Source organism: Oryx dammah, unplaced genomic scaffold (assembly GCF_014754425.2).
Source record: "Oryx dammah isolate SB20612 unplaced genomic scaffold, SCBI_Odam_1.1 HiC_scaffold_25, whole genome shotgun sequence".
Classification (NCBI taxonomy): domain Eukaryota; kingdom Metazoa; phylum Chordata; class Mammalia; order Artiodactyla; family Bovidae; genus Oryx; species Oryx dammah.
The window spans coordinates 15,803,424-15,827,151 of NW_024070209.1; the positions used below are offsets into that span (position 1 = coordinate 15,803,424).

The 23,728-nt window shown below is 39.8% G+C and overlaps 1 protein-coding gene across 3 annotated transcripts in view; it reads left to right on the top strand.

The window, feature by feature from the left end:
• Positions 1-1,123: 1,123 nt before the first annotated feature.
• Positions 1,124-23,728, top strand: part of RASGRP3 (RAS guanyl releasing protein 3) — a 115,780-nt gene continuing 93,175 nt past the window's right edge. For all 3 annotated transcript variants that reach the window (XM_040224621.1, XM_040224617.1, XM_040224622.1), the window contains exon 1: positions 1,124-1,384. The gene's annotated coding sequence lies outside the window, so the exon portion shown is untranslated. The remainder of the gene's footprint in view (positions 1,385-23,728) is intronic.

The window sequence follows — 23,728 nt, forward strand, 5'->3', positions numbered from 1 at the left end:
ACCAGTGGAAACCAATGTAAAGAGAAGCTTGTTGAGGTGTTAAGTGTATAATCATTAACAGATGATAGATAATCGAATCCTATGAATCCTATGTTACTACTTATTATTTAAATAATAGCAGTTTTAAAAACTCTATCCCTTAAGTTTTTAAAGCATGGCATACACAGTATAAACGTTAAGAAAAAAAGCACAAAATATGTATATCAGAAATTAAACTGTTCCTTCTTTCCAGATCTCCACACCCACTTTGAAGAATCAAGCATGTTTAATATCTTGTTAGAGTATGTGCACTTAACATTTTGCAAGAAGCTGGAAACTGCCCTCTATCAAATAGTTTATGCCAGTTTATACTTCCATCTACTATTATATGGATGCTTATTTCTCCACACTTCAATAGTATCGAACAATATCCAAAATTTTGATCTGCCAATGTGACATGTAAAAAATGACATCTAATCTTTATTTTACTTTGTGTTGCATTAAATTATGGCAGAAGTTAAACAACTTTGAGTAGCAAGACTGTGGGTAACCTATTAATTTTGTGCAAAAGCTGATTGGTTTTTAAATTCAACTTCATGCTTTCATCCAAGCAAAAGTATCTGCTTTTCTTGTTCACCTTTGGTTGAACCTTGCTTCAAAAAGTGCTGCTTCACCTCCTTTTGAACATAAAGAACAACTATGGTAACCCTCCTTGTCTGCCCTTTTCCTCCTTTCCCCCAGGAAATTTGATTTTTTTTTTTTCGGACAATCTTTTGAAAAACGAAGGCTTAGATGTAGATTTTTTTATGGTCTGTATAGAAAATAATACATCTCCAAACCCAAGCCCTGCTTATGGAAAATGACAGCTGACAGCTAAACGGAGGTTATAGGAAATCAAAGAAAATGTTCACTATGGTGCAATGTACCAAAGCTGAATTTTTCTTAAATTGTTTATTGGTGCTCACTTGAAAGAAACACACGCACACACACCCCTAAGACTGCTTTTTGAAATCAAATGTATTTCCTGCCTTCTTCTTTCCTCTGGACTCTTACCACCAGCCTATATATAGCCCAGGAAAGGAAAAAGCACCGCTGGAGGCAGGAAAACTAAGTCCAGAAAGAATAGGAGGAAGTGTGCCTGCCATTTAGCCAAACAACCTTTAATTCATTGAGCTCAAAGCTTAGCGGCTTCGCTGTTGTCCTGAGGCGTAAACAGCTCGCAAATTAGAATTTTTTTCTCTCCCCACGTTTGAATTGGATTTGGGCCATGGAGATGAAGGCAGCATTTTAGAAGAGAGAACAGAAATCTCTAGGTGTTTAGACACGTGAAAGAGGAACTGGTGAGGGGTTGGTGAAGCAGACAGGAGAGGATGAGCTGGAAATGATTCCATGCCTGCGAGTTAAGGTAAGTGTTCTTTTCAAGACAGTCTGCTGTTGCGTCTACGCGCGTATCAGGTGCTATGGAGATTAGCCGCGGATGGTGTGTATAATTTGAGGGCAGAGTCTCTTGAAGAGCTCATGAGCTTTGCTTTTATCGCTGAAGAAATGGGGAAATTTCTTTCAGCCTTAGTTGTGACATCTTTGGTTTTTAACAATAATATTTTTAAGTAGTTGTTTCTTTAAAATAGTTTTGTCTCCACTAAGTTTTCTTTGGTTTCTTTGTCACCAGAGGATTAAATAGTATAAATAATTTCATTGCAGGTCATTTTTGAAAAATCATTTCTTGATATTTGTCTGTTTTTCTATCCTTTTCAAAGTACCGATTAATATTCCACATACCAATTTTTTAATCAATACTGGTTTTAGAATACATTGAACAGAGAGGCCCTCAATCAAAAGTGGTCTATTTTAGAAAAGTTATTTTAACTAAAATTTAAATTTTGTATAATATTCAGTGAAAATTGAATTTTTTAATGCAAAGGTTTTCCTAAACATGCATTTTCAGACTAAGGAAAACCCTCTAGTAGCATTAAAATAAAAAAACCCCAGCACTTAATAGCTCCAGTGATAGAAAGTGTTCACAATAATTACTTCCATTTAAATTATTATTTCAAAATATTCATTCAACATATATTTTCTGAGTGACCTGAAAAATTGTTCCTGGGTTTGGAAGTGGAAAGGTCAAAAGGGAATGGATTATATCCAAGAGCAGCTGATGCTGCCCACAAAAACTTGGAAAGCTCCTAGGGACATTCCAACTCTTTTAACATTTTTTTTGCCATCACACAAGTACGTTTATTTAGATGATCTACCGTATTTGCATCCCCCACAGATTATATTCACATTTGTGTCCTGGAAAAACTTGATTAATGTTTCTATGATGTCAAACAAAGGAATAAGTTTCTGGTGGTTTATTGAAAAGGAAAAGCAGAAGGAAATGTGTTGCTGTTATTTTGGTTTATCCCCGTTTGAGATTGGTATGTTTAGAATCTGTCCTAAGAAGATAGCAAAACTGGAAGCCAGAAAAGCTGAGCCAGCCAGATTGAGACTAACGCAGGAGGCCAAGGCTGAGTTCTGTCTCGATGTGGATTTTATTGCCTATTCTCCTTCCTGGAAGAATTTAAGGGTTATTTTCTTCTGATTAGAAAATTATAATTCATTCCATGGAAATAGCAAAGTATAATATCCTTGAGTAGAAAAAACAATATTTCTTAGTTAAGGCTAGGTAGTAAAGAATAGAAGGAAATAAAATTAATCTGGACAAATATGATGAGTCTGAAGAAACAGAACAAACTCTTAGCCCTTGTTTCCAGGACACTCTAATTCTGCAAAGTCCTGAATTCAGTGCTGAATCGATTTTATTATTTCCGCAACATAAAGTCTAAGGTAACCTAATTAATTGCCATTCCATGTGGGTCTAGTGATAGAAACACTGCTTACAGTGATTCTGATTTCTCTGTGTATGTTGAACTTTTTCTTCTTGCAATTTCAAAACAACATTCTCATTTGACATATTCGTATGTTTACATTATGAGAATAAAATTGTTATAAACACTGTTGAAGACTTAAATAATAAAACTATGAGCTATGTATTTTATTCTAAGAATATGTATCTTTTCCAATTTTAAAAGTTCTGTTTTTGGTCATTAGTTTCTGGATGCCCATAGATGCTTATAAATATATCCATGAAATGCCAGCTATTTAAAATAGTTATCTTGAGAATTGCTTAATAGTTTCACAGTTTTCTTGATGTATTCTCAAGTTCCTGAGATTATAGTATATTATTGTTGTTTACTCACTAAGTCATGTCCCACTGGGACCACATGGACTGTAGCCTACAAAACTCTATTCCTGGGATTTCCCGGACAAGAATACTGGAGTGGGTTGCCATTTCCTTCTCCAGGGGATCTTCCCTACCCAGGGATTGAACTCGCATCTCCTGCACTGCAGGCAGATTCTCCCCTGCTGAGCCACCAGGGAAGCCCATAGTACATTACTAGAGTTAGCTAATTTTGAAAACAAACAAACAAACAAACAAACAAAAGCCAACTCTTTTAGCTTCTCTATTAATTAACAGCCATTTATTTCTTGGCTTCCAGCATAACTCCTACAACCACTGTGTGTTTACAGGTTACATAGTATAGCCACCACTTGACACTCATTGAAATATAAATGAGATCAGATCGCTGAAGAGATAGAGTGGAGTTTTAAGAAAGGTAGATTTTGCAAAATCCACAACTTGTAATCTACAACTTGTAGGATGTGTTGAAGGAGGATGTGGGGAGAGGCGTCCCACGGCCAGGCAGCCATACCCACCTGGCCTGATGCTGTGGGAGCATCATAAGGTGGTCTGTGAGCACCTTAAATCCAGATTAGTGACCTCTGGAGGTTCTTTTTCTCCTGTACTCTTATCCCTTCACATCCTATATTACAGATCAGCAGTAGCACCACCAAAGCATATTTATTAAGTTCTTCTACTTATAATCTCTACCTTTGATAAACTCGACATTAACTTGGAGAGTTGGAATTATACAGAACACAAGGCATCCTATATATGGAATCAAATGAATGATGTGGATAATGATTACAGGTAAGGAAGTTCTGATCCTGGCAGGCTTCTTGGAGGGAAGAGGTTGAGCTGAGACTTGCAGGGCAGATCTGATGGGTATGGCTAGAGATAAAAGCCTTCAAGATAAGAATGGAACCTTGTGCATGGGAAGAGATAGGAGAGTACTTGGGTTGCCAAATGAAATATAGGATTCCCACTGAAATGTGAATTTCAGATAAACAACATATACTTTTCCTAGTAAGAATATGTACCTGAGGTCTGTTGCATGAGATATACAAAGTATATTTGTTGTAGGTCTGGTTCGCATTTAATTGGGAGTCCTGTGTGTTTTATTTCCTAAATCTGGTCACCCTACCAGGGAACTCTGTGTCAACCAGCTTGATAGGAGCAAAAGCAATGCACATATGGAAAAAGTGAAAAGTGTCTGGAGGAGACTGAGGTCAGACTGTGGTGGGACAATAACGCTAGACTAAGGAATTTAGAATCTAATTTGAGGACACTGAGGAGACATTGAGGGTTTTGAAATGGGAAATGACATCAATAAGATCTGGTCATCCAAGGCAGGACCTGCTGGGGCAAAGAGAGCAGCTCACTGAGGTCTGGGTGCTGGTGACAAGAAAGAGAAAGAAACCAGTCAGATGAAGACACGTTAGAGAACAAATCCACATGTCTTGTAAACTAATTGGGCGTGGATCTGGGAGGAGAGGAAGTGTTAGAAAGGATATTATGTTTAATTTAGAGTCCATTCAGAGAGACAGTCAGAGACAGCAGCAGGTCAGGGAATTGGTGAGGGAGGCAAGGATTTTGGTCTCAGACATATTAAATTTGAGGCAATGATGAGATAATCAGTAAGTGGATACTGGAAATGGGAAATAGCTTAGGAGAAAGGTAAAGGCTGGAAAGAATGACAACACCAACACTGATGGGAGATTTTCTTTATGCCAAGCCTTTTTTTTTTTTTTTTAAATATCCATTCTCTATTTAATGCTCACAACTACCTATGAGCAGATTCCATTGCCAGCCACATTGTACAGATGAGAACACTGAGGCTCAGAGAGGTTAAGTGACTTGTCCACGATTGCCTGGTTAGAGACAGAAAATGGAACCCAGGTGTCCGTATGCTCAAAGCCATGTTCCCACTCATTCCCATGGAGAATGTTGAGTATCTTCTGTGGATTCACTTCCTCCATCTACAAAGATCTAAAGGCACAATTGTTCATGCTGTAACCCAAATCTTCTTCTTTTTTAAAAATTTATTTATTTATTTTAATTGGAGGGCAGTCACTTCACAACACTGTGGTGGTGCCTGCCGCACATCAACACGCGTCAACCAGATGCCTGGTCTTTGTAGCTCACTGCGGTAGCCCTCAGAATTCTGCACCTTTTGGTTAATCTCTCTGAGGAAAAGGGAATAGCTGAAACCCAGAAAATTTCTCATTTATTTATTTGTATATTTATTACCCAGATTGTTTTTCCCTTCAGTGCCTTGTTTTTAGATGTTTCCTCGGTTATTTGGTGAAATAAAAATTACCATGAAGGGAAAACAGGACCAAGGGTGTTAAACTCCTCTCCCTGTCTCTGGCTGCCCTCTAGTGGCAGAACCAGGTAACAACGCTTAGCTCAGGTCTGGGAACCTTAGCTCTTAAGAAACCAAGTCAGAGTTAACAGAAACATCTGTGGGCTCCTGAAAGGTTTGGAGGCTAGTTGTGCTAAGAGATTCTGGAAATGGACTTCATAGAGTTACTTACACCCTTCCAGATGGCTGGCTTGAAGGGTATCCCGTTCTGGATTTATTAAACTTGGTAATCATTAAAGGTATGTCACTTGTTTATCCTGTTAGGAAAGTAAAAGCTGAAAGTCTCTCAGCCGTGACTGACTCTTTGAGACTCCATTGACTGTAGCCTGCGAGGCTCCTCTGTCCATGGCATTCTCCAGGCCAGAATACTGGAGTGGGTTGCCATCCCCTTTTCCAGAGGATCTTCCCAACCCAGGGATCCAACCAGGGTCTCCTGCACTGCAGGCAGATTCTTTACCATCTGAGCCACCATCAAGTTTGGTTATGAAAATTTTAATACACAATTGTGCCTTGATTGTTAAGAACATTTCCTAGACCTTTTATTCTAAATGTTTATTTAAAAATACACCATATGTTTTCTATTAAAATATACTCTATCTTTTAGGAATGTATCCTAAGGAAATATTCACATATTGAGACAAAAATGTATGTAAAAGAAAGTTTGTCTACTTGAAACAGAAAAGTTTTGGAAAATATACAAAGTTGGGGAATTGACAAATAATAGTCCATAATATGGAATTACAAATAGCCATTAAATCACATTAAAATATTTAATGGCAACTGTAACTGTTTGTAGTAAATGTATATATGAAAAAGGAAAGACAAAAATGTTATATTCGTGGCATGATCCCATTTTCTTACAAATTATAAATGTATGTATGAAAAAGAATTAAGAACTAAAAATCTGTATACTAAAATGTTAGCAGTAAGAATCTCTGGTCAGTGGGGGTAATGGTGATTTTTATTTTCTGCTTTCTCTCTGGGATAAGCATGTACTACTTTTATAATCAGGTATGAAAACCAATATGTTTTGAAACAGTGGAGAACTAAGTCCTGATGCTCTAATTTCTTGCTTTCATGACTGACAACCAGGTTTGTGCTAATTCAGCCCCATTTAGGCTTCTCTGCCCAGCAAGGAGCTGTATCCTGTTTGTGACAGCATAATTCATTGTAATGGAAAAGATTATGATGCACTAGTCTGGTCTATGACTTCACTGTATTCACTGGCAACGGAAACAAAGACAGACACTTGTTTTTTTTCATAATTGTTTTAGCAATAATTGACAATTGGAGGAAATGAATGGCAGAAAACAATTATGGGCAGACAAGACGGTCAGCAAATCAGACTGGGAAATGCAACGAGGCCTGTCTTGGTTCTATTTGTGCAACAATTTCAGAACATTACAAAGATATTATTGTTTTGTTTTCAACCTACTTCTGAAATCACTATTGTTTTTAGTAGCAGTTACACAACTCTTTGCTGGCAGCAATGACCCCCAATGTGTTTTAAATTCAGTAAACTGGTAATCGCACGTCAGGGATTTGAGACTGAATTTTTTATCTATGTTAATATTCAGGATCAGTGTGAACTTCTTAATGTGCACCATGTGTCAGTACTCCTATAATAATAACTAGCCCCCTGTTGCCCATACACAGGATCTGAAAAGCTTCATTTTCCAGTAAATTTTAAAAAATCAAATTCATGTTTCTATTTTCTGTGAAAAGATCGCTTGTCTTTGTTTTAGCAGCAATGGTGAGGGAAACAACAAAAAGTCAAAACAAATGAATTCTTGATTCACTGTCTTGTTTCCGTGCTGTGAAATGAGTACGATTAACAGCGACTGAGATGAAAATGGATGTGTTATCAACTGGGAAAGGGCTTCAGTAAGGCAGGTATTACATACACTGCAGTGACGTTTATCTCAACTAGTGGCTTGTGCAGCTAGACGTGACTTAACTGTCCTGTTGGGTATTATTAAATGTTTGGATGAAAAAACTAAACATGAAGGAGCTGCTTTAACCTTTACTCCTTTACTATTCTCCTCTGATTAGTCTGATTTGGAGTAAAATTCTGCAGCAGCTCTGACTTCCAGTCTGAAAGACCAATTATTGGTCACGTGACTTAATGAGGCAGCCTCTAGACCAGACAGTGTCCACTAGAAATGTAAAGTGAGCCACAAGTGTGGGCCGCATGTGTCAGTTTATATTTTCTAGTGGACACATTAAGAATTTAAATAGGTAAAAATTAATTTTAAGAATCTCGTTTGTTGAACCCATTATATCCAAAACATTATCATTTTGACTTGCAATCAATATAAAAGATTAGTGAGGAGACATCTTACCTTCTTCTTCTTTGGTACCAAGTCTTTGAAATCCAGGGGGTATTTTATGCTTGCTACAACTCTCAGTTCAGATGGGTCTTATTTCATGTGTTCAGTGGCTTTAGGTGCCCTTGTGGCTACTGTATGTAGTGGGCAGTGCGAATCTCAACAGCAGAGCTTCCATGGCTTCATAAATGGCATGTGAATTTTGGACTGTGAGATTCCGCTATCTGTTCAGGACTCATAGTCTTCTCCATTCTGATGCAATTAGGCCAATCTTACGTGTATCAGCTGAAACTGAATAACTGAAAAGCAAGCAAAGGATTGACACTTTCTGACTTTTGTCCTTTTTAAACAATCGAACTGCTTGTTGCATCAGCTGGAATGCTGCCTAACCATAGATTCCTCAATTGAGAATAAGGGTGAGACGTTTTAAAAAACTCTCAGACTTTGAAATCTGTATTATGTGATTATAAGAAACTTTATTTTATCATGATGTTTCCAAGTGAATTTAGGCATGTGGACAGATGACATTACACAGCTTAAAATAAACTTCTAGAAAGCATTATATTCTCTTCATAATGTGTACAGCAGTACAAAGAAAGAAATCCTTAGCAGTTCTCATACGCACACATGCACAGACTTCTACCATTGTGGCCATTTCTGATGTCTTTTCTGCATTCTGCATTGTCTTATTTGAAGGGGAGGAAGTATGCTTAAATAATCTTGTATAGCTACTATGCCCTGGGGACTCTCATGCCAGTCAGCTGGAGTGATAAAGATAGCTCTGTGTGCTAAGTATGGAGATGCAAAAATAGAACTGATGGAAGTGGATAAAACTAAAAGACATTGTAGTTTCTTAAGGCCTCGCCAACGGCAGAGACTTGGAAGCAAGGCCTTCTGAAGTCCTGGCAAAGAGTCACAGTCAACTGAAACCATCATATTTTAGGTTCATTGCTTATCCCATGAAGGTTTGGTTATGGAGCTAGATTTAAAACAATCAGAAAATTCTAAAATCACAATAAAAGTTAACGACATTTAAAATATAAATAGTAACCATCCATTGCATGATATATAAATTAGAAGTGTTTCAAAAGCGTGTTAAGAATGTTCTCGGTTCCCTGAATTGACTTTCCATTTTTCCCAAAGAAACAAAGTTATAAAGAGTGATTGGTATGTGTACCTAAAATATCATATGGTTACTGTGAAATCATTACAGTGTATTTAGAATGTACTACATTAAATTACTGTGCTTTATTACTCCAATGCATTTACAATGAAATATAATTATTAACATTTTGTTTCTACATTAATACATTATACCATACAGCACTGTGTTGATAATTATCTTAATACAGTAATAATATATTAATAATTAACCCAAACAGGGCTTTCCAGGTGGCACTAGTGGTAAAGATCCCGCCTGTCAATGCAGGAGACATAAGAGATGGAGGTTCGATCCCTGGGTCAGGAAGGCCCCTAGAGAAGGACATGGCAGCCCACTCCAGTGTTCTTGCCTGGAGAATCCCATGGACGGAGGAACCTGGTGGGCTACAGTCAGTGGGGTTGCAAAGAGTCGGGCATGACTAAAGCAGCTTAGCATGCAAACAGAAAAATAGTATATCGAATCAATTTACAGTCTCCATCTACCCAAAGCAAAAGCACTGACGGAGAATCTCGGAAGTGTCGGGCGCTCTATCAGGTACCAGGACAAGCATAAAAGAGAAACTGTATTTATTTTATTTGTCATTGTCAGTAGGACAGCAGCTTCACTAGAGAAGAATGAGGAAATAGATGGAATTCTTTCCTACGGAGCCAGCCTTGTTATCTGCGTTAGTCCTACGTGGAGAAGACCATTTCATTTCTGTGTCTAATTTTAACTTCTTAACTTTGGATTTGCCTTTTTTTTTTTTCCATCCTCAGGACCACGTACCTCTCTTCAGGGTGTAGCCACAATTAGGAGCTTTTTTGGTTCCCATATAGGGCGTGATTTTCCTAAGTCACATTTGGCAGAGAGGTAGAAGAGATGAAGGTGAGAGAAAGGTTGTGGTAAAAGAGAGCACGGGGCCACATGAGGAAGAGCGTTCGCCAAACTGGCTCGGTTCTCCTTGCGGGGTGGGGGCGGGGGGAAGGCACAGGGGAACCAGGATTTGGATCATTCTGTGTATTTTCCTCTGCAGCTTCCAGAAGGGGAAAAGCAGGGGTGGAGGCCTGTGCAACTGACCTTTGCGTGTAGAGTGTACTTTCCAAGTCAGGGTTTTGTATGTTGGTGAGCGCCATAAACTGCTGGATTCTGAGTACTGCCATTGCTTTTGGTCATCACTAGCAAATGAGAAGCAGGTGCAAGGTCAGGGGTTAACTGGCCTTTAGGTGAAGTCAAGAAGTCTGGGACGAGTGGGGCCACTGATTGAGCTCACAAACCAGCAAGAGAATTCAGGGAAGTACAGGTGAGTTGAGATTACCCCGTTCCTCCCTTCCCATCACCACCGCTTCTGTGTTTGCTCCTTTTTTCCTTGTTCAAGGACTCACTCCAGGGGACTTCCCTGGCAGTCCAGTGGTTAAGACTTCGCCTTCTGGGTGCAGGCTTGATCCCTAGTTGGGGAGCTAAGATTTCATATGCCTAGGGGCCAAGAAACCGAAACATAAGCAACAGAGCAATATTATAATTCAATAAAGACTTAAAAAATGGTCCACATTAAAAAAAAAAAGTATTTAAAAGAAGGTGGGGGGACTCACTTGAGCTGATTTCCTTTTCTCAGAGTCTCCTATCCACAGGGGATTGGTTGCAAGACCCCTCTGAGGTACCTCAGGTCCTTTATGTAAGATGGCATAGAGTTTGCATTTAATGTAAACATCCTCTACTTTAAATCAACACCTCTAGATCTTGTAATACCTAATACAGTGGAAGCGCTGTGGAAGTAGTTGTTGGTTTGTGGCAAATTCAAGTTTTGCGTTTTGGAACCTTCTGAAAAAGTTTTTTTGAACCCACAGATACAGCATAACTGACCGACTAGAACCTGTCTTGGGGGTTGTTGTGACTTTATTGAATTAACATTTGTTAAGTAGAACCCCAGGTGTAGGATGGTAAGCAAAACACAAGACCATAAGAGAAACTGAAATAGGTTTATCGTGAAGATGTACGCGGCAGGCCTGAAGGGAGAGGTCAAGGAAGGGGGCAGGCTCGTGACCTGGGCCACAAGCTTCTATTAGGGTGGAGTCTGTGGGTGCACTGCTTTGAGGTTCCTGAGCTAAGCTCAATCCAAACCGCAAAGGCAGGATTTTGGTAAGTTCCACAGGGTGTCTTAACTTAGTGACACGGGGGAAGGCTCTTGGAGGTTGGGGAGACTGCTGATCACAGGGGTTATTGGGGAGGTCATATGGGCTCCCTTGATAGCTCAGTAGGTAAAGAATCTGCCTGCAGTGCAGGAGACCCTGATTCAATTCCTGGGTTGGGAAATCCGCTGGAGAAGGGATAGGCAATCCACTCCAGTATTCTTGGGCTTCCCTTGTGGCTCAGCTGGTAAAGAATCCACCTGCAATGCAGGAGACCTGGGTTCGATCCTTGGATTGGGAAGATCCCCCGGAGAAGGGATAAGGCTACCCAGTCCAGTACTCTGGCCTGGAGAATTCCATGGACTATATACCCTATGGGGTCAAAAAGAGTCGGACACGACTGAGTGACTTTCACACTTACCAGGAAGTTACATTTGCCTGTGGCTCTTTTGGCTGTTTTCTAGGGCACACCCTTGCATGGGGGGGCCAGTGTGAATTTAAGGCACCCTGCGGGCCTCTTTAGCCAAGCAAAATGGATGCCAAGACAGCAATACCATGGAGTAGCTTAGGTGAACACTTGCCAGAGACCAACACACTGCCTGGGATCTTAGCCAAGTTACGATGAATAGAAATACATTCAAAATTAGCTATATTGGTTATAAGAAAAAAGTGTACCTCACAGAAGCACAGGAAATGAAGCTGAGGCTGCCGGGGCCTCCACCCAGAAACCAGCTGACCGGGAGCCTGGGACCCAACAGGAGAGCTTGACGGCTCCGAACCTCCAGTCCTCCTGGGAGGTTCTGCTTCTCTCTCCCTCTGTCTCTCTCTCTCTGACTCCCTCTCTCTCTCTTTCCAGCTTTCCCTGTCTCTCCAAGCACAGGGAGGAAGAGGATGTCCATCTGTGGGAATGTCCTTTGAATGTTCAAGCGCTGGTCGTTCTAAATTCCAGACGCACTTATAAAAAAAAAAATCTGATTATCTGACTGGCCTATACTTGCCTCAGGTGTCAATATCTTGTCTAGTCATTTATGGCTTTGGGAGTGGAGGTCTCTAGACTAATCCTGTGGATGGGGGCAGTTTTCAGCAAAAAGGGGCTTGAGCTGGGATGCCCCAAAGCTGTTACACACCTGGCTTTGAGGTGTAACAGGGCTCTTGATTGTTTTCTGACCTCTCTCTCTCTCTCAGGCCCTAACCAATGTGTCTCCTAATTTTCCATGAAATTGCCATGTATTTCCCCTCTGTAGACTTTTCCTGTGCTGACCTGGCCAGTGAGGGTTATGCCACCCCTGTCCTTTCTCTCAATCCTAAGCCTCTGTTTCCAGACGCTGCACAGAATCGCTCTCTTTGATAAAACTATTACCAGTCTTGTGTGACCTCGCCCACTTTCAAAATACTGTAACACAGTCTATTGTCTAATATATTTAATCACATGATGTTTACTGGTATTTCTTTCACTTACTCAGCTATTATTTGACTTTATAGTTAACTTTCCAGGAATTTCTTCTCTCTTCAACCTAATTATGAATTCCTTTAGGTATGAGCCATGTTTTGTTTTTGCTTTTCTAAAACTCCCTCTGGAGTAGATCAGTGTTCAGAGAAGCATAATTCACAATAGCCAAAGAGTGGAAACAACTCAAGCGTCCACCAATAGATGAATGGATAAACATATAATGGTATAAATGTTTGATGGAATATTCTTCAGCCATAAGAAGGAATCAAGTTCTGGTATATACTACAACATGGGTGTATGTTGAAAAAAATATGCTAAGTGAAATAATCCAGACACAAAAGGAGAAATATCATATAATTTCACTTAGGTTAAATATCTTGAATAGGCAAATCATAGAGACAGAAAGAAGTTGTTGGAGGCTGGGGACAGGAATGAGTGGAGAATTATTCCTTAATGGTTATAGAGTTTCTAGTAAGGGTGGTAAAATGTTTGTGGAAATAATGGTGGTGGTTGCACAACATTGTGAGTGTGACAAACCCTACTGAACTGTAAACTTAAAAATGGTTAGGGTCAGAGTAGCCATTTTTTGTTCCATATATCTTACCACTATTTAAAAATAATAACAATGCAATATACTGAAGTCAATGAGTTGTATGCTATGTAAATTATGTCTCAGTAAAGCTATTTTTTAATAATAACTTCTGGAAACCAGATACTATGTATAATAAGTGAGTGCTTAAGTAATACTTGTATCATTTGTTGTGAGTTAACATAACATTATTATTTGCAATGTGAGATTCATTAAGACACAAATTTACATGTGATGGAGGGCAGGTGTATTTCCTCAGTTATATATACACCAGATATAACATGATTGCTCTGCACTTGGTGCTAAGGTAGGTGTTGAGACACATGTCAAGTGCTGTCCAGGTCTGATTTGAGATCCTAAATTCTTTCAATCATTTTTACCTTTTGTGGAGTACCTGCTATAAGGAATTACACACCAATATATGAATTTTATGTTTGGTGAAAGAATAAAAATATTAACAAAGTATATAGTAATAGAATTTCCACTCATACATATATATTTTTCTGCCACCAACCAAATATATATATTTTACCATCTCTAGGGATTCATTCTTTAGGGCTGAGACATTGTTTTCCAAATATCTGCTTTTATGACATAATATATTATAGAAGAAGTTGATTTGTGAACTAGGTTCCTGCTTCTCCATTCTCTGGTCATTTAATAAAGCTTGTGTGGTTTCAGTCTCAAAAAGAAAAAAAGACATATTGTTGGTAAGATGGAACATTGTGCAGCCATGGGAAAAGTCATGTTTTAGAGGAATATTTGATGACATGGGAATCTTTAAGAATATTGAACGATGTTGAAAATATTTATAATACTTAAAGAGGCAGACTAAAATATATCAGTTCAGTTCAATCACTTAGTTGTGTCTGACTCTTTACGACCCCAGGCACTGCAGCACGCCAGACTTCCCTGTCCATCACCAACTCTCGGAACTTACTCAAACTCATGTCCATTGAGTCAGTGATGCCATCCAATCATCTCATCCTCTATCGTCCCCTTCTCCTCCCGCCTTCAATCTTTCCCATCTTCAGGGTCTTTTCAAATGGGTCAGTTCTTTGCATAAGGTGGCCAGAGTATTGGAGTTTCATCTTCAGCATCAGTCCTTCCAATGAATATCCAGGACTGATTTCCTTTAGGATGGACTGGTTGGATCTCCTTGCTGTCCAAGGGACTCTCAAGAGAATTGCTCCAACACCACAGTTCAAAAGCTTCAATTCTTCAGTGCTCAGCTTTCTTTATGGTCCAACTCTCACATCCATACATGACTACTGGAAAAACCATAGCTTTGACTAGATGGACTTTTGTTGGCAAATGATGTCTCTGCTTTTTAATATGCTGTCTAGGTTGGTCATAACTTTTCTTCCAAGGAGCAAGCATCTTTTAATTTCATGGCTGCAGTCACCATCTGCAGTGACTTTGAAACCCCCCAAAATAAAGTCTCACTGTTTCCACTGTTTCCTCATCTATTTGCCATGAAGTGATGGGATCAGATGCCATGATCTTAGTTTTCTGAATGTTGAGTTTTAACCCAGCTTTTTCACTCTTTCACTTTCATCAAGAGGTTCTTTGGTTCTTCTTCGCTTTCTGCCATAAATGTGGTGTCATTTGCATATCTGAGTTTATTGATATTTCTCCCAGCAATCTTGATTCCAGCTTGTGCTTCATCCAGCCCTCCATTTCTCATGATGTACTACTCTGCATATAAGTTAAATAAGCAGGGTGACAATATACAGCCTTGACGTACTCCTTTCCCGATTTGGAACCAGTCTGTTGTTCCATGTCCAGTTCTAACTGTTGCTTCCTGAGCTACGTACAGATTTCTCAGGAGGCAGGTCAGGTGGTCTGGTATTCCCATCTCTTGAAGAACTTTCCACAGTTTGTTGTGATCCACACAGTCAAAGGCTTTGGCATAGTCAATAAAGCAGAAGTAGATATTTTTCTGGAACTCTCTTGCTTTTTGCATGATCCAGCGGATGTTGGTGATTTGATCTCTGGTTCCTCTACATTTTCTAAATTCAGCTTGAACATCTGGAAGTTCACGGTTCATGTACTGTTGAAGCTTGGCTTGAAGAATTTTGAGCATTACTCTGCCTGTTATAAATTTTATAAAACACAGGAAAGATATTTATTATTTGCCCATCTCTCTGTAACAAGTCACTCCCTAACCAAGTGCCTAAAGGGTGGGTTGCAATCAGGCGTCAGGTGAGGCTCCAGTCATCCAAAGACTTGATGGGAACTTGAAGACCTACTTTTGAAGCTGGTCATGCCCATGGCTGAAAAGTTGGTATTTACTGTTGGCTGGGACCCCCAGATCCTCTCCTGTGGGATTTCTCTGTGGACTGCTTGAATATCTTCATGACCTGGCATCTGACTTCTGAGTGAGAAATCCTTGACTAAGATGAAAGCTGAAATGCTTTTTATGACCTTGCCTTGGGGATAACACTCCACTATGGCTCTTGTATTCTAGTAGTTATGCAGGGCCAGTCCTGAGACAGTGTCCACAAGGACTACAGAGGGCATGAGGGGATCACTAGGGACCATTGGCAGGTGACTGCAAATACACACTGAAATAAAAGTTTTAAGAGTGGTTAGAATTGATCTTATTTTGGGGGGGGGAGCTTTACTTTAAAAAAATTTTTATGGTGAAGATACACAAGTTTTGGAATCACACACATCCAAATCAATGCAAGTTATTTTTTCAAAACCATAACTATTCCAGTAAAGACAAGCTCATCCCTGATACCTTGGTATAAAGTTGGGTTATCTATGCTTTTCTTTCTCTGATGTAATCCTGTAATTAAGGAAAGGAAAATCTATATCAAAAGAGTAGTTTTGAAATATAGGGCACACGACTGGGAAGATGTGGCCAAAGCAGAGAGCCTGGGGTAAGCATGGTAGTACAGGGGCCCCAGAGCCAGAGAGACATCAAAGAGGGTTAAGAATATTATAAAGAGGGACAAGTGCGTTGAAAAGACCTTGAGCTTTCAGGTAAAGGTGGGTTTAGCATACACTTTTACTTACCTCTGCGTCCTTCTGAGAGCCTGTTAAGGCAAGATCAAAGGATTTGGGTTTCTTAAAGTCACAAATACACTATGACAATATTTTGGAAGCTGGAAAGTAGATGGTGACTAATTCAATAGTGGAAACCAGAAAATCAACCCAATTTGCCCTGGTTGTGGTGGTGGTTTTAGTTGCTAAGTTATGTCCAACTCTTGCAACCCTGTGGACTGTAACCCACCAGGCTCCTCTGTCTATGGGATTTCCCAGGCAAGAATACTGGGGTGGGTTGCCATTTCCTTCTCCAAGGAATTTGTACTGGAGAACTCTTTGAAGACTTGAGAATTAGTGGCACCAAGTACTGTTAAAATTGTAGGTGAAGGTGAGACTAAAGGGAGGGAGACTGGTTGAAAATCTTCCTAGAAAACAGATTCCCAGGTCCTCTCCCCTGCTTTACACAGTACCATGATACTGGAGGTTTACTCTCTCAAGAGGATAAAGCATAGGTGTTTATACTGTGGGACCCTGGTCTTGGGATGAGGGCCAGCTGCAGGTAGACACATTCTAGATAAAACCAGAGAATTATTTAAAAGTTGAAACCAGCTCTCTTCTCCCATTTGACTCCCAGAACACAGTAGGCAAAGCAGAAAATATTGCTAATAGGTTCTGGGTTTTATATCTTAAGACTTGGCGAAAGAAAAAGAATGTTCTGGCTCCATGTCTGAAAAATATGGGGAAGAGATCCATTAGGTTAGGGAATCATCTGCCTGAATCAGGTGCTTACCCCTGAAACACTCCAATTTGGCCAAAGTGAGAGAGGTACCATGACTAGCCCAGTTAGGATCACATGACCATCCCTGGACCGGTGAACCTTGCTCAAAAGATCAAGGAAGTTCCAAAGGTCGTAGGGCCAGATGGGCTTGTTGTTGAAGAGGGTGATAGAGAATGGGCATATTAGAGAGACAGTGTCCTAGATGACAACTAAAACTTCTCAGCCTCCTCTGTAGGAGGTGATGTCATGTAAGGAAAGGACCACAGCTTAAAATTCTTAAGTAGTGAGAAATGAGTACACTTTACATTTCTACAATACATTGTGGGTTTTCAAAGTACTTTTTCTCTTTATTTATTTCCTTTGTTTTCTTTGCTTTCCAGAAAAATCTGTGAGACAGATATTGCTATTCCCACTTTCTTGATAATTAAGGGGGACTCATCATGGTAAATGTGGTGGACTCACTCACTATACCTTAACTATATGAAGGCAGAGCTGATATGAGAAATTCTGTCTTTTGATTCTTAGTCTTGAGCAATTTATTTTTTAGCATCGCAGCGATCAGCCCAACATCACAAACTCCTAGATGACTGAGCAGGGAAAGACATTTGGAGATGCTATGTACAGGCAATAAACTGCAAGACTGTCCACAGTCTCCTATCATCTGACCCACAATTCCCCTGCACATCAACCCCAACAAGTGTAAAATCAACAGAGGTTGGGAGAGTACAGCCAAATGCACACAGCTTGAAGGAGCCACATGACCTCCTTTTGGAACAAGACTAAAGAATTAACTTCTGGGGAGAATTTTCCATCTGTTTTCCAGATAAGATTGATTAAAACCTAGTTTCAAAGATTCCATGAAAGGATGGATGAGCTGTTCCTTCTGGCCTGGTTAAGTTTGGTTCACACTCCTCTGCAGAGTTCCAGCTCCACCACACGAGGAAGGCCACTTCTTTACCTCCAGACCTTCTAAGGAGCAAAGGAGTGGAGGCCCCAGATGTGAGCCCTACCCTGCACTGAGCACTTGCTTTAAGTAGAAAGAGTGGCACTTTTGCTGCAGACCAGCTGGGTAACAACCTCACATGCACTTCATTTACCATTTTGATGGGGTAAGAGCAGGGAAGTGTATTTCTCTTTGCCAGTTCTTGTCTCCCTCCCACTTCACTCATGCTCTTTCCTCCTGATCTAGTTTTTTCAGTTCCCTTTGTTATTTTTAGTATAAAGAACTTTCATCCAATCACTTTTAAGGCTTCAGAAAAATAGTTAAAAGAAGTTGAGTTGGGGAGCATTGTCTGATCCTCTTATCTGTGTGTGTAAACTCAGTCCTGAATATTCATTGGAAGCACTGATGCTGAAGCAGAAACTTCAATACTTTGGCCCCCTGATGCAAAGAATTGACATTGGAAAAGACCGTGATGCTGGGAAAGATTGAAGGCAGGAGGAGAAGGGGACGACAGAGGATGAGATGGTTGGATGGCATCACTGACTTGATGGACATGAGTTTGAGCAAGCTCCTGGAGTTGGTGATGGACAGGGAGGCCTGGCGTGCTGCAGTCCATAGGGTCGCAAAGAGTTGGACGCAAATGACTGAGTGACTGAACTGAACTGAATTGAAACACACACACACACTGTTACACACACATATCCGACACCTGGGGAACTGAATGGATTAAAAATGGATCCATCTCTTGTTTGTTATTTAATGATGGTCTTTGCATTTTCATGGTGAATTCAGACAATTAACACTGTGGTTCTTTAGGTATTTTTCATTTTCAATTTACCATTCTTTTCCTTTCCTGCTTTCCTTTGGATTTTTCAAGTTTTCTGTATTCCAGTTTCTCCCCTCTAGTGTTTTGAGCATTATGTTGTCTATTTCTTTTCTTTTAGTAGTTATACTTAAAATTTTAAAACATATATTTGATTGAGCAAAGCCTAATGTTAATATCTTCATATTAACATCCTAACATCTTCTAAATAACATAAAGATATCTTCTGAATAGCATAAAAGTCTTAGAAGCCTGTAATTATGCTCTCATGCTCCCATTTCTCATGTTATTATAGTTGAACATTTTAGCCCAATATAAAAAACAATTTTGTTGAGCTATAATGGATATATAATAAATGGCACATAATAAAAATATACAATGATGTCTTGACATGTATATATCCATGATATATATCACCACAATAAAGATAGTAGTCATTCACTTGAAAATAAAACACTGATCGAGTTCACACACGAACTTACCTGGTTGCATGTAAATTTGTTTTACTTAAGGAGTTCTGTCACTTCTGAACAGAAGGAACTAAGATAATCACTATTCATCCAAGCCCACTAGGCATTCTGCTAAATTCTTTACATCAGTTATTTCTCATTTTTTTCTTTCTTTTTCATCAAAAAAACTTCTTAAAATTATGAAATATTATAACACATTTACAGAAGACTTGGAATATATGGAATGAAGTTACATATAGTTCCACTATATCATTTCTTTATTGTCATTACTTTTTAATTATAAAAAATGCAGGTTTAGTATAAGTGAATGTACTCAATATCAAATGAATAGTATAAAAGAGGGAAGACTTGCAATCCTCTTTTTTTGTTCAGAGTAGTTACATGTTTATTGCTGGTTGTTACTGTAGATATTTTCTATGCAGTTGAAAACACAAATACATTATGGAGATTTTTTTGGCTTAAAACAATAATTTATGCATGCTGTTTTTATACAGCTTGCTTTTGTCATTCGTTACATCGAAGCCATCTTTCCATCCATCCTTCTCATGGCTGCATGATTTATTCAGTGTTGAATTAATGTATTGTGATTATTTTGATCAGTCATCACCGACTCAATGGACATGAGTTTGAGCAAGCTCCAGGAGATGGTGAAGGACAGGAAAGCCTGGTGTGCTACTGTCCATGGGGTCACAAAGAGTCAGACGGAGTGACTAAACAGCAATAACCCCTTGTTTTTGGTTGTTTCCCTTTTATTGTTGTTATTACAGGTGTTGTATTGAACTTGTCTTATGTCTAGAGGCAACAGGAGACTTCCCTGTAGCTCAAACAGTAAAGAATCTGCCTGCGAGGCAGGAGACTAGGGTTCGATCCCTGGGTTGGGAAGCGCCTCTGGAGGAGGGAATGGCAATCCACTCCAGGATTCTTGCCTGGAGAATTCTATGGACAGAGAAGCCTGGCAGGCTAGAGTCCGTGGGGTGGCAAAGAGTCGGACATGACAGAGCGACTAACACAGTATGTCTATCCTTGTGCATTTATTGAATATTTTTATAGGATAAAACTCTGAAGTGCAATGCATTATTCCAACCCTCATAGCCACCCTTTGAGCTGGGTTTTATCATTTCCTTTTTACAACTGAGGAATCTTACACAGGTCTTCCTCTGCTTACAATGGGGGTATGTCCCAATTAGCTCAATATAAACTGAGAGTATCACAAGTGGAAAATGGATTCAATACACTGCACCTCCTGAACATCATAGGTTAGCTTAGCCTAACTTAAACATGCTGAGACCACTTACATTAACCTACAGTCAGGCACAATCATTTAACACACAGCCTATTTTATACCCAGGTGTTGAGTGTTTCATGTAGTTGATTGAATAGTGTATGGAAAGAGAAAAATGAATGGTTGTAGTTCAGAATGGTGTTAAGTGTATGGGTTATTTCCTCCTGATCACTCAGCTGATGGGAATTGCAGCTCGCCACAGCAGCTCAGCATCACTAGAGAGTATCAGAGTGCATACTGCTAGCCTATTGTTGTTCAGTCACTAAGTCGTATCCAACTCTTTGCGACCCCATGAACTGCAACACACCAGGCTTCCCTGCCCTTCATTATCTCCCAGAGTTGGCTCAAACTCATGTCCATTGAGTCGATGATGCCATCCAACCATCTCATCCTTTGTCACCCCCTCTCCTGCCCTCAGTCTTTCCCAGCATCAGGGTCTTTTCCAGTGAGTCAGCTCTTTGCATCAGGTGGCCAAAGGATTGGAGCTTTAGCTTCAGCATCACTCCTTCCAGTGAATATTCAGGGTTGCTTTCCTTTAGGACTGAGTGGTTTGATCTCCTTGCTGTCCAAGAAACTCTCAAGAGTCTTCTCCAATACCACAGTTCCAAAGCATTAATTCTTCAGCACTCAGCTTTATTTATGGTCCAACTCTCACATCCATACATGACTACTGGAAAAACCATAGCTTTGACTATGTAGACCTTTGTCAGCAAAGTAATGTCTCTGCTTTTTAATATGCTGTCTAGGTTGGTCATAGCTTTTCTTCCAAGGAGGAAGCATCTTTTAATTTCATGGCTGCAGTCACCATCCGCAGTAATTTTGGAGCTCAAGAAAATGAAATCTGACAGTTTCCACTTTTTCCCCATCTACTTGCCAAGAAGTGATGGAACCGGATGCCATGATCTTAGTTTTTTTGAATATTGAGTTTTAAGCCAGCTTTTTCACTCTCCTTTTTCACCTTCATCAAGGCTCTTTAGTTCCTCTTTACTTTCTGCCATAAGATCAAAACTCAGAATTCAAAGTATGATTTCTACTGAATGTATATAGCTTTCACAACACCATAAAGTCAAAAATTTGCAAGTCAAGCCATCATAAATCAGGGGGCGCCTGTACTTGAAGGGTTAAGTGACTTATTCAGCTAGTGAGTGACTGATTAGGGAATGAGAATCCTGATTTTCCAGTTCTCCAGTGTGCCAAAATCCTCACCACTCACTATACTGCCTCTCCTCCTAGTTTGGAAAATGGCTAAAAAAGAAAAAAACTTATTAATGTTGGAATTGTCAGGAGGAAAACTGGGGATTTTCAGCTAATAGTAGTCCTATGGAATTAGATTGCCGGGGACATATTTCAGGCAACTTAGAGTTTCACTTGGCTCCTCTGCTGAGGACACTAATGTCAGAGTTGTGGGGCTATTTTTAGCAGGTTACTTTTAAGCACCCCTGGAGGGGTTGTAAAATAACCTGTCTTTCACAGGCAGCTAGGAACTGCTTGTCTACTTTTTTGTTCTCAAGAAAAGGACACAGACCATCTAGGCCAGTAAGTTGGGTCAAAAATTGGACTCATGTTTATTTTACTTAACAAATGTGTTCTTGAATAATATGAGTTGAATTTTGGTTGGTCGAATGCCATTTTTAATGAACCAGGGCACACACATTTCTTGTAATCCTGCAATGAGTGGCTTTCTAAAACAAAGAATGCTTTGGTAATGTGAACAATTTTCCTTTAATTCATGTTGAATAGAACTTTTTTTTTTTTCTTTCCTTTGGGCAAGGAACTCTATGCTCAGTTGCTGGTATGTTAAATTGTGTTGGCTGGTACAGCCATATTAGTTAATGGTCATGTGGAATATATATGCTGTTAAAATACAGACTAACATAGTCCAAACTTTCACTCCAAAATCCCAAACCAAATGGCATGGTGAAACCATATAATTTAGAAGAGGTGGTTTGTGGTAAACATCTAAAGCCAGAAAGAGTGTAGCTATAGACCTGGGGTGCTTCTATTGTTCTATTTGGATGGCGGGCCCCATCCCTCCTTCTCTGAGATGGCATGTGGAAGAGCTGGCCCTTCACTTACTAAGGCCACAGTCCAGAAAACAAGATAGAAATAAGTGAGGGCGCTCCTGACCCTTTTCCACCCAGCACTAATTTCTAGTCCAGCATTAAGATTTCTGTTCTTCCTAACATATCAGTTCATTTTTGCTCATGTATTAAAAAATCAATCAGCAAGAGATTCTGCAACTGGAATGGGCTCTAGAGTTCATGGAATTTTTGGTGTATGCAGATAATAAGGGTTGAAGTGAAGTGAAAGTCATTCAGTCGTGTCTGACTCTGTGACCCCTTGGATTGTAGCCTGCCAGGCTCCTCTGTCCATGGAATTCTCCAGGCAAGAACACTGGCGTGGGTAGCCATTCCCTTCTCTAGGGGATCTTCCCAACCCAGGGATTGAACCAGGTCTCCCACATTGTAGGCAGATTCTTTACCAACTGAGCCACCAGGGAAGCCCAAGAATACAGGAATGGGTAACCTTTTCCTTCTCCAAGGGATCCTTCCAACCCAGGGATCAAACTGGGGTCTTCTACGTTGCACTCCAATACTTTGACTACCTGATGCAAAGAACTGACTCATTGGAAAAGATCCTGATGCTGGGAAAGATTGAAGGCGGGAGGAGAAGGGGACAACAGAGGATGAGATGGTTGGATGGCATCACCTACACAATGGACATGAGTTTGAGCAAGCTCCGAGAGTTGGTGATAGACAGGGAAGCGTGGCGTGCTGCAGTCCATGGGGTCTCAAAGAGTTGAACAAGACTGAATGACTGAACTGAACTCAACTGCATTGCAGGTGGATTCTTTACCAGCTAAGCTATCCAGGAAAGTGAGAGAAATAGATTCTAACTCTTAACTTTGGCCAGTTTTAGTGATTTGGCTTAATATGCTTTGGTTTTTTTTTTAAAAAGTTGTTATTCTACATGAAAATCAAGCAAAATATTCAACACAAATGATTTAGTTAATACGCCTGGTAGGACAGGATTCTGCAAATGAATAATCTTGATCCTCCAAGTTTACAATTATCAGTCTTTTAAAGGCCTTGACCCTTGCATTGCTTTCAGTTTAGTCTTGGGAAAATAAATGAGAGTTCAGAGTAAAATGAATAACTTTGAAATCCCAATAATTCCAGTTCTGGAGATCTATACTTTGGAAATAAGAGCACCAGAAACTAAGATGTATATGCTAGAATAT